A 12,497-nucleotide genomic window follows, 5' to 3' on the forward strand; every position below is an offset into this window, starting at 1 on the left:
TCACCATTCGGTCTCACCGAGTTTGGAAATCTATGTGTAATGGTTAGATTTTGTGTGGAGGCTATATATACCCCTCCACCCACTCTTCATTCGTTGAGAGAGCCATCAGAACGTGCCTACACTTCCTACATTCATTTTCTAAGAGAGAACCATGTACTCATGTGTTGAGACCAAGACATTTCATTCCAACCACAAGAATCTTGATCTCTAGCCTTCCCCAAGTTGCTTTCCACTCAAATCATCTTTCCACCATAGCTAAATCTGTGTGTGTGTGAGAGAGAGTTGAGTGTTGGGGAGACTATCATTTGATGCACAAGAGCAAGGAGTTCATCATCAACACACCATCTATTACCTTTTGGAGAGTGGTGTCTCCTAGATTGGTTAGGTGCCAGTTGGGAGCCTCCGTCAATATTGTGGAGTTGAACCAAGGAGTTTGTAAGGGCAAGGAGATCACTGATATGTCTCCAACTATCTACTTTTCCTAACGCTTTTCCTCTTGTTTTGGACTCTAATTTGCATTGTTTAAATGAAATTAACCCCGAACTAACGCTGTTTTCAGCAGAACTACCATGGTGTTGTTTTTGTGCAGAAATAAAAGTTCTCGGAATGGAACAAAACTTTGCGAGGATTTTTTATATAAAATAAGAGAATTTCTGGAGCCAGGAGGGACCTGAGGGGGGGGGGCTACCTGGGTGGGCACAACCCACCAAGGCGCGCCAGCCCCCCCAGGCGCGCCCTAGTGGGTGCTGCCCACCTGGTGGCCCCGCTGACCCTCAAACCGACGCTATAAAATCCCATATTTAGAAAAAATGGAGGTAAAGAATTATCGCGTTTCACGAGACGGAGCCGCCGCCGTTTCCTGTTCTTCATCGGGAGGCCAAATCTAGAGTCCGTTTGGGGCTCCGGAGAGGGGGATCTTTGATCTTCGTCATCACCAACACATCTCCATCGCCAAATCCATGATGCTCCCCACCGGGAGTGAGTAATTCCTTCATAGGCTCGCTGGTCGGTGAGGAGTTGGATGAGATTCACTATGTTCTGACGTTGATGTTGCTATGACTTTGCCATGCTTAATGCTTGTCACTTTGGGCCCGGGTGCCATGATTTCAGATGTTAACCGTTTATGTTATCACCATTATATCCATGTTCTAGATCTGATCTTGCAAGTTATAGTCACCTACTACGTGTTATGATCCAGCAACCCGGGAGTGACAATAGTCGGGACCATTCCCGATGATGACCGTAGTTTGAGGAGTTCATGTATTCACCGTGTGCTCAAGCTTTGTTCTGGTGCTTTATTAAAAGGAGGCCTTAATATCCCTTAGTTTCCAATAGGACCCCTCCGCCACGGGAGGGTAGGACAAAAGATGTCATGCAAGTTCTTTCCATAAGCACGTATGACTATTTACGGAATACATGCCTGCATTATATTTATGAACTAGAGCTAGTGCTGTATCATCCTAGGTTATAACTATCTCATGATGAATATCATCGAACGAGTCACCGATCCAATGCCTATGAATTTATCTTATATTGTTCTTGCTAAGTTACTACTATTGCTACTGCTATCGTTACTGCTACAATATCACTGCTATCACTGTTACTGTTACCATTACTACTGCTGCTATCATCAAAACTATCATACTACTGTGCTACTAATCACTTTGCTGCAGATAATTAATCTCCAGGTGTGGTCGAATTGACAACTCAGATGCTAATACCTTCAAATATTCTTTGGCTCCCCTTGTCGAATCTATAAATTTGGGTTGAATACTCTACCCTCGAAAACTGTTGCGATCCCCTATACTTGTGGGTTATCAAGACCTTTTTCTGGCGCCGTTGCCGGGGAGCATAGCTATATTTGTTGAGTCACTTGGGATTATTATCATATTATCACTATGAAGAATCTGAAGGATGCTAAGACTACGATTTTTACCTCAAAGATGAGGGGAGGTAAGGAACTGCCATCCAGTTCTGCTTTAGATTCACCTTCTATTATAAGTAAACTTGCAACACCAGAACATGCTATTAATTTTGATATGTCGTAGGTTATTGATGATGCTACTTCTACTATGAATGCTACTCATGATGATGCTAGTACCTTGCTTGATGATGATGTGCCACTAGGTGAATTTTTTGATGAACAAATTGCTAGAGTAAGACAACATGATATTGTTGAATCTGATGATGAACTTGAAACTAAAAATCTTGAAATACCTACTAGAACAAGTCCTCCTAGATATGAATTGCGAAAGGTACCGGAAGGTTATACTATGAGCGAGGAGCCAACTAGAGATATTCTTGCTTGTAAGGATAGAGATGATCTAGAGAAATTATTGTGCAAGTATAAAGAAAGATCTCTGAATGCTAAAATGAAATGTGGTCCTGAGTTTGCTACTTCACCTATTGTTATTGCTGATAAGGATTATGAATTCTCTATCAACCCAGAGTTAATCACTTTGGTTGAATCTGATCCTTTCCATGATCATGAAACTGAAACTGTTGTGGCACATCTTACTAAGTTGAATGATGTAGCCACCCTTTTTGCTCATGATGAGAAGATTCACTATTACTATACTATCAAGTTATTTCCGTTCTCAGTAAAGGGTGATGCTAAAGCTTGGTATAATACTCTTGCTCCTGGTTGTGTGCGTAGTCCCCAGGATATGATTTATTACTTCTCCGAAAAATATTTCCCAGCTCATAAGAAACAAGCTGCCTTGCAGGAAATATTTAACTTTGTGCAAATTGAAGAAGAGGGTCTCCCACAAGTTTGGGGCAGGCTTCTCCAATTTCTTAATGCTTTGCCTGATCATCCTCTTAAGAAAAATGAAATACTTGATATCTTCTATAATGGACTAACCAATGCTTCTAGGGACTTCCTAGATAGTTCTGCTGATTGTGTTTTCAGGGAACGAACTATTGGGCAAGCTGAGGAATTATTGAATAACATATTGAAAAATCATGATGATTGGACTCCTCTTGAAACACCTCTTAAACCCACTCCGAAGAAGAGGGTATCTTATATCTCAGTCCTAAAGATATGCAAGAGGCAAAGAAATCTATGAAGGAAAAATGTATTAAGGCCGAGGATGTTAAAAATTTACCACCTATCGAAGAAATACATGGGCTTGAGGCACCACCACCACCCAAGCTGGTAGAGGTAAAATATTTAATGATATTCAATGATAGTGATGATCCTCATAATAAACATCCTAGTCAATGCCTTTATGAGTTTGATAATTACATTATAAAGCAAGATCACTTTAATGCAAATGTTATGAAACAATTGAAATACAACTCTGATATGATTGCTCGCTTAAGTGACTTGTTATTTAAAATCTCAAATGATGTTAGAGGTGTAGGAAAACATGCCTCTATGGTTCAAACTGAATTAGAACAAGTTGCTAAATCTCAAAGAGAGTTACTTGATGAAATGAACAATAATATAAGTGACTTTGCTGTTAGAGTAGCAACTAGAGGACGTAAAATGACTCAGGAACCACTTTATCCTGAGGGACACCCTAAGAGAATTGAACACGATTCTCAAAAGAACAACACCACTACACCTAGTTCTTCTAAAAAGAAAAAGAAGAAGAAAAATGATAAGACTTTGCCTACCTCTAGTGAACCTACAATAGAAAAACCTCTTGATAATGCTGATGAAGTTTCTATATCTGATGCTGAAACTCAATCTGGTAATGAGCGCTCACCTTCTGATGATGAAAAAAATAATGATGAGGTTCATGAAAACACTAAACCTAATGATAAAGAACTAGATAATGATGTTGAGACAGAACCAACTGTTGATCTTGATAACCCACAACCTAAGAATAAAAGATATGAGAAAAGAGACTTTGTTGCTAGAAAACATGGTAAGGAAAGAGAACCATGGGTTCAAAAGTCTATGCCCTTTCCAACTAAGTCCACTAAAAATAAAGATGATGAAGAATTTGAACGCTTTTGCTGAAATGATTAGGCCAGTCTTTTGCGTACTCGCTTGAGTGATATCTTGAAAATGCCTCCTTATGCAAAGTATATGAAAGACATCATCACCAATAAGAGAAAAATACCGGAAGCTAGAATCTCCACTATGCTTGCTAATTACACTTTCAAAGATGGAGTACCTAAAAAACTTGGAGATCCGGGAATACCAACTATACCTTGCTCCATCAAAAGAAACTATGTGAAAACTGCTTTATGTGACTTGGGAGCTGGTGTTAGTGTTACACCTTTCTCTTTATATAAAAGACTTGATTTGAATAAACTCACACCTACTAAAATATCTTTGCAAATGGCTGATAAATCAACTGCCATACCTATCGGTATTTGTGAGGATGTGCCCGTTGTTGTTGCTAATGTTACTATTTTGACTGACTTTGTTATACTGGAGATGCCCGAGGATGAAAACATGTTGGTTATCCTTGGTAGACCCTTCTTGAATGCCGCAGGGGCTGTTATTAATTGCAATAAAAACAAGGTCACTTTTCATATCAATGGTAATGAGCATACGATGCACTTTCCGAAGAAACAATTCCACGTGAATGGTATTCATGTCATTAAAAAATCTCCGACAATCACTATTGGAAGTTTTCAACTACCTCTACCTACTGTCAAAAAGAAATATGAAATGCTTATTGTTGGGTACATTCATATCCCCATTGAGGTAACTTAGTGATTTACGAAAGTTCTTCGGTTTCATGCTAATCGAAAGTGGTTTTTAATAAGACTTGATCAACCTTATTAATGGATCATTTTTGAGAGGTATGAATTTGATGAATTTAGTAAGCACTACCTTCTGTCCCTACCTTTTGTTTTCTATTTTGATTAGTTAAATAAAAAAATGCCATGCTTTTTCTGTTTTCTGAGTTTCCCATGCAATAAAAAATGACCTAAAAATAAAAGTTCTCAGAATGCTCTGAAAATCTGATACGATTTTTTTCTGAATATTTATAAATTTCTGGTGCAAATAATATCAGAGGGAGGTGCACCAGGTGGGCACAACCCACCTGGGCGTGCCAGGACCCCTAGGCACGCCCTGGTGGGTGCTGCCCACCTGGTGGGCCCCTCACTTACTTCTTCCTCCCACACCACTCTGTTCACACAGAAAAAAATCACTACCACCCTCTCTCTCTCTTCCTCCCTCCCTCCCTCCCTCTCTCTCTCTTTTTCTCTCTCTCTCTCTCTCGTGTTCTTGCTCCCGAAACCGCGGATTTCGATCTCTTTGCTCGAAGCTCCATTTCCGAAACTGTTTCGAGGATTTGTTGCTTGGTATGTGACTCCTCCATGTGTCCAATTAGTTTTTTGTTTTAGTGGTGTATATTTAGAATAATTAGCTACTCTTGGTGTTGCTGTAGATGAGCTTGCATGTTGAATTCTTAGAGTTCTAAGTAGTTTGAATGCTTGCTATGGCCTCTATACTTCCCTATGAGTAGATGCAATCAATTTTGTGAAGTTTTGTAATAAATTTTTCATGACCAAAATTTTTCAAAAAATTGTATGCGAACATTATGAGCTTCTTTGGAAATAGTTCTTTGAGAAGGAGATCCTCGGAGGAATCCTCTAGCAGCAGCTCCGTTCGCCGGTCCTATGCTGAACCAAGCGAAAAGTCCATTCGAAGTGCCACCACCAAAACATGCTTATGGCCATGCAACGATTACATGGTGAGAGTTGGTGTTAAGGAGGAATTTGAGCAATTAGTTCACAATGCCGAGCTCGGTCCCTACATTTTAGATAAGTGCGACCAACGCCTCATCTTCACCGAATCATTTCACGAAGAATTTAAATTCTTTCCCCGTGAGTCTAGGGTGTCTTTTAAACTTTATGATAATCCATTTACCATTTCTCTAGAAAGGTTTGCTCAACTCTGCAAAATCCCATTCTGGGGTTCACTCGATGAGCCATCTAGGTCTGAGTTTGAGTCATTCTTAACTAGTCTTTGCTTTGGTGAAACTAGGGGAGTGGCACAAGGTAGAATAAAGAGCATACATTTTCCTGCAATTCAGTACTTCACATTATTTAATGGAAAATGCATAGTAGGCAAGCAAGACTGCAGTACGCTTTGTTCTCTAGACTTGAGCCTCATACGCGCCGCTCTCATCGGTGAAAGGAGTTATAACCTTGCAGCGATTGTAGCACGCAGACTGCAGCATAATGCTAGCAGTGGCTATTTTTATGGCGGAATTTATGCTATGCTTTTAGAACGAGAGCTGGGTGTTTCACCTTTGCCCTTTGACCCTATCCTACCCACGCAGTATTAAGAATTTGATGCTTTAAAAAGCCATAAGATCCTCAAGGAAAAAAATCATGAATTTACTTACAATTTGTTGTTTAACCAGTCTCCTGTTGTGCACAAATATTTGCCTGCGCCTGCTCTTTTTGACTATCACAGTAGAGGAAGATATTTTGTTCTTGAGAGCGAGGCTTGAGCTCACAACGCAGTAGTGGAGGCGGCACGGTGGCCTGAGGCATTAGCACCGAGGGCCTCCATGAGCTACCACGCCAACTACCATCCAGGCTACCGACTGATTACCAAGTTAGGCCAAAAGCCTAAGATTGGGGGAGTACGTATTCCCGCTGACATTGCATTTATGTTTACACATTTCATTATAGTTGTCGGTGTCCAAACTTTTCATTGTACCATCCATACTTAAATTATTTTTTCTTGCTTTCTTCTTGTGTGTTTGAAAAACTTTGAGAAAATCCCAAAAATATGTTTCTTGCTTCTTTTTGATTTTTCTTCCTATTTTAAATTGCTGTAGTACTAAAAAGAAAACCCAAAAAGATTTCCTTGTTCTTCTTTTACTTGTTGGGAGCTTTCCCGTGTAGATAGTTTTTCTCATTTTTACTTTTCCCTTTTCTCGTTTGCTTGCTTTCGAAAAAACCAAAAACTCCAAAAATATTTCAGTGTCACTACAAATAAAAAAATACACTTCCGTGATGATACGTGTTTGTCACAGTAGGTCGCGTTTTTGTCATGCATGTACATCCAGGACGATTTTATGACAGAATCAAGATAGTCATACCTGTGCTATCGTAGAAGTGTTCCATGACATTACCAAAATTATCATCATGGAAGTGTCCACTTCCATGACGATAAATCGTGCGTCACAGAAGTGCTTTTGTCAAGGGTGACCAACATGTGGCATCCACCATAACGGGACGCCGTTAAGCTATCGGGTCTGGTTTTGGATCCGATAACCCGTTAACAGCCCGGACCAATGGGGATTTTCCACGTGTAAAATTCTCACTGGCTAGAGGAAACACGTGTTGGCTCACCATTGGGACAGATGTCATCCACTCATTGGACAAGAGGTGCCTATGATACGTCAACACATGGCACGACCCAACAGAGGACCATTCCGGTGAAAAGGCCGGCCCATTTGACTTGGTCAAAAGGTAACGGGCCGGCCCAAGGAAAGCCTGTTAATGGCATGTTCGTATATAGCCCATTTACGGCCCGCTATCTCCCGGCCCGTTACGGCCTATCAGAATTAAGCCAGTACCTTCATCTAGGCCGTCCAATATGATTCCATCTTGTTGTAACTTTTGGCCCATGTATGGCCCATGATGTCTTTCGGCCCATATGAGTCCCTCCGTCTCTCGCTCCATTAAAAGCCCGAGATGAAACTGGCCCATAATGAACAGTGTATCACTTTATACCCATTAACGGCCCATTATTCCATCGGCCGTTTCCAACCCGTGTTAACTCTCGGCCTTCTAATGGCCCATTTATTCTTGGGCTCATTTCTAGAATTCGGTTATTTACGGTCCGTTACTGGCCTGTTCAGTTTGTGGGCCAAATTCAGCCCGTGGTTACATTTGGCCCGTTTGTGGCCCGCTAACCCGTTGGGCTGTTTTCATAGCATTATCAAATGTGGCCTATTAACGGCCCATTATGGTCCACGAATAGTACGGGCCGAATGTCACCATGGGCTGAATTTGGCCCACAAACTGAACAGGCCAGTAACGGACCATAACTAACCGAATTCTAGAAATGAGCCCAAGAATAAATGGGCCCTTAGAAGGCCGAAAGTTAACACGGGCTGGAAATGGCCGACGGAATAATGGGCTATTAATGGTTATAAAGCGATACACTGTTCATTATGGGCCAGTTTCATCTCGGGCCTTTAATGGGTCCTACGGCCCGTAGAAGACCAATGGATCCTATGGACCGTAGAAGGCCCATGGATCATACGGCCCATAGAAAGTCCATGGATCCTACGGCCCGTAGAAGGCCCATGTATCCTACGGCTCGTAGAAGGCCCACTGATCCTACGACCTGCAGGAGATAAATACACTGCCTGTTACTGTATATTTGTAAAAATACGGTTAGTGGACTTCATAATACGCTCATTGTGCTCAATATATACATTTTCCGGTGTTTATACGGTCACTAGCTCACCCTGGCTGAGTATGTGTGTGCATACATTTGTAGGTTGAGCACTTGAGCGTGACCGTGTGTGTTCCGTCGTGTGCTCGGACATGCATGCATTAGGGCGTCACACGCGTTTTTGCGTCCATGTTTACGCGTGACTGTTGCATGCATGCACGAGGTTGTAGTCCCTTACATTCACATGTTCATAAGTCAATGCTTTTTCAAAACATTGCATGCAAGGTTTAATCATTCGTTGTTCACGCATGCATTCCTAATTAATACGTTGGTAAAGACAATTTTATTGAGGAAAACGAGCCCATGAATTGAGTACAAAGGGGACCAATAAGCCAGTACGGAGGGAGTACCAGTAGTGAACCAGAAGGAGGGAGTAGGGACTAGTAGTACAGTACTACGTAACAATGTGCAATAACAAAATTCCTCTATGCGCATCATGTCTACATGTCATGCAAGAAAATTGAGATAACTACAAGTGAGACTCAGGAACGGTCATACACATCGGGAGAGTACGTGTAGGGGCCACTAAGGAGCAGTCAAATCACACAGTAAGTTAGTCGGAAGAAGCAACCATCATTTCACTCTTTAATGACACGTACGTAATATAAAATGGTTGATATGGAGAGAAAAATAAAACCACTATATATACACTAGCAGGAGCCTAAGCTACAAGTCTGCTTGCTTGGGTTGCTCTCTTCACAAGCATAGAACGACGGTGGCCATACCACTGGTCACATATCCGGCCTGATCCCGCCGCTGGGGGAAGGGAACAATGTTCTATGTAGACGCGGTTGACATCGATGACGGCGAGGGAGAAAACCCACAGTCGGTGCATCCCAATCGGGGGTCCCCGCGGTATGGGCTGATGCCGCGTCCCAACAGCCCTTCTGGCTATAGCCCGACGTTCCAGGTAGTACGTCTTCCTTTTGAGCCGGCTTGCTCCACTGCCGCAGCTCCCCACGTAGCTCCATCTCCATGTCGATCTTTCTCTACTTCTACCGGCTTCTGTTTGTGATGAGTTTATGTCTCATGAACTAGTGCCAGTACTATTATTCTAATCACACTTCTTCAATATCTTTGCCATCAGGGATGCTCAGCTCGATTTTAGTGGAACTGCACAAAAGCATTGTATGATCTGAGGGTGCCAGCCTTCTTTCCTTCGACAAGTTCTACCTAGCCAGGAAAGTAAATCCTGTTTAGGGTTTAGGGTTTAAGTCGTAGTGACCCCAGCAGTAGTTTTTCTTTTGTACACGCTCTCACAACTTTTGTCTTTACTTGTGAAGTAAATATTGGCTATGATCTGTGAATCATTGAGATGCATCAACATGCGTGTTAGTTTTCCTTTGTATTTGATGGAATGTTGTAACGGGGCAACCTTGGAGTAGGAATGAAAATGGAGTGGAAAGTTTCCATTTTTCCAGAGAAAAAATGGAAACGGAGAGAAACCAACGTTTTGTTTTGTTGGATCGCGCCATCGAGCAAAACCAACGTTTAAATCATGTATGTCGCGTTCGTGTCTCACCCTCCTCTATGGCTCGACTCCACACAGTCGCTTGGCATGCCACTCACCACAAACCGAGTATACGATAACTTTCCCGCCTACTTGTCGATGGATCGCGCCATGGAATACTAGCACTACTGGAAGAGATTGACGAGTTGGGGGAGGACAGTTAGTTGTAGCACGGACTCCCAAGAACTTTTTACATGCATGTTGTGGCCGACTATTGCAACCTTTGAACGTGGAGCAGTCACGTGCAACGGGAAGCGGCGTGGGCGGCGCTCTCTTGGCCGGCACGCCGCTTCAATGTCGGCTCTAGTGAGAGGTCGCGTCCCGGGGCATGAATGCGGCACTGATCGTTTTGGGCGGGAAGCATGCGCGAGTGATGAAGAGGATTTGGGTTGGTCAGGAGCGGGCATGGCAGTGGTCCGGACACCCGCAAACAAGAGATGATGTACGTTCATATTTCTGCGTATATAATTAACAACGTAAATAATGTGCCAGTTGGACAAATATGATTGGAGATGGAGATGGAATTTTACGTAAACACGGATATGCATGTCTATGTCTATGTGTGTGTGCGCGACGACTCTCGCGACCTGGAAGCGGGGGCGTGTTTTTGATCGAATTTTCTTTCTTGGTACGTTAAAAAATTTTCCGCCAATTTTTGTTTCTTTTTTCCGAGAACGCGCGTATTCTATTTAAAACCACTGCTATGGAGATTTTTTTACTCCATTATAGCCTCTTGTTTGATAGGGTTTCTCGCGTCTCGCTCTCTCACCCTCTCCATATCAAAACAAGATCACAGTGTCCACTCTATCTCTCTCGTCACCAGTGGTCATAGATCTAGCCGAATCCCGTCCGCTGCGGGAGGTGAGGAGGTGCAGCGTTGACATTGTCACCGTCGGCAATGGAGGAAGCCGATGCGCACCTTCCTCTCGGAGTCGGCGCTGGCGCGGACGAAGGTCCTCCGCTCCCTTTTTCGCTGCCGTCGTGTGGGCAGAGCCCGCCCGCCCGCCTAAGCGACATCTCGCCCACCCGAGGTATAACTTCTTGTCCTGTTCCTGCTCCCCAGGTCGCTGCATGCGGGTTTTCTTCTATGCGACTACTCCCCAGCTCCCCATGTATAGTAGCTAGGTTTCATCGTCTGGTCCATCATCACCTACTATTATAGAGGAAATGCCACTCGAAAAGTTGTCCTGATTTATGCCTCAATGGAGGTATACATGTTGTTTCGACAAAAAGTACATGGTGGTTGTGCGGTCATTGTCCATATGCTCCTATTGCTGCTGCTAATCTAATACTATCATTGGTTAAATGAAGAAATGCTTTTTCCTCGGGTATCCTGGTTTAGTTCCCATCAAGATAATCATGATGCTTCTGTTTGTTGGTGTACTTTTCATTAATTCTTATTAACAATTGAGATGTCGTTGTTAATCTTGTACCACTGCCAAAACAAAGTAACAACACTATATCCCTTTTTTATATTTTTGCAAACAGCGATGCATATCTCCATACCCGGGCATGTCTTCCTCAATTTTAGTGGAAATGCACAAAATTGGATGGCCGTTGTTGTTCCGCCTCACTATCCTCTGCCACGTGGTTCTTCCTTCCTCGAGCTTGATTACTGAGAAGAAACGGACCACAGTGAGAATTAGTCAAACTTCAAGGTGCCTCACCCAAACTTGATGCCAAATGGATGATGCATCACCATGATGACCTATCTATGCTCATGGTTGCGCCTCATGGTTGCATCGGCTGGTGAAGCTGGTCGATTTTCAATGAAAAACAAGATGTCTTCCATTAATGCTCTTTGCTTGTTACCCACAAAGATGATATCCTTCATCAGTTCACCTTGGTTGCGTTGGAGACGCAGTGGTCTTTCATGTTGGTGCAATTTTATCACACAATTGGCTGTGAACCAAATGTTTCCTCGAAGAAGGATCGACGTTGGTACTAAGAGCATAAGTTTTGTATTGATTTCTAAGCCTTCTCACAACTTTGTCTTCAGCTCCCCTGTAATTTTATTTGTCCAGCAATTAACTTTGATTAAAAAAATGGTGTGCACTAAAAACCCGGATGGACGTAGTAGCCCTCCATTTTTATTTGCTCCGCATATTAGATTTGACTGAAGTCAAACTTTGTAAAGTTTGACCAAGTTTAGGCCAAACACAACAAACCATAATTATTGAGCGAGGGCAAACTGTACATACTCTCAAACCTTTCCAACAATTGAAATTAAAATTCTTTATTTGTACACACTCTCACACGTTTCCTATAATTTGGTGCATGTGTGGTTGTTCACTTAGGGACGGTAGTGTACCGCACGTGAAGGACAGGAAGTGCCACCAGGACGCGTGGATTGTTAGTTCATTGGAAGTAGTAGTTTTCTTCACTGATACATTAAATGAAGAGTTTCGTTTCGTACTTACACAATTTAAAACGATTGTTATGGAGAGAATAAGTGTCACACCCTGATTTTCATGCCACAACACTTAAGATGATAAATCATGATAAAGTGTGGTTTGACAAAAACTTTTGCATTATTTGACTTTTTATTTGAGTTGGTTTTCTCTCTGTGTTTACAAGTGCTCTTAAAAGTCAACA

Source organism: Triticum aestivum, chromosome 2B (genome assembly GCF_018294505.1).
Source record: "Triticum aestivum cultivar Chinese Spring chromosome 2B, IWGSC CS RefSeq v2.1, whole genome shotgun sequence".
Lineage (NCBI taxonomy): Eukaryota > Viridiplantae > Streptophyta > Magnoliopsida > Poales > Poaceae > Triticum > Triticum aestivum.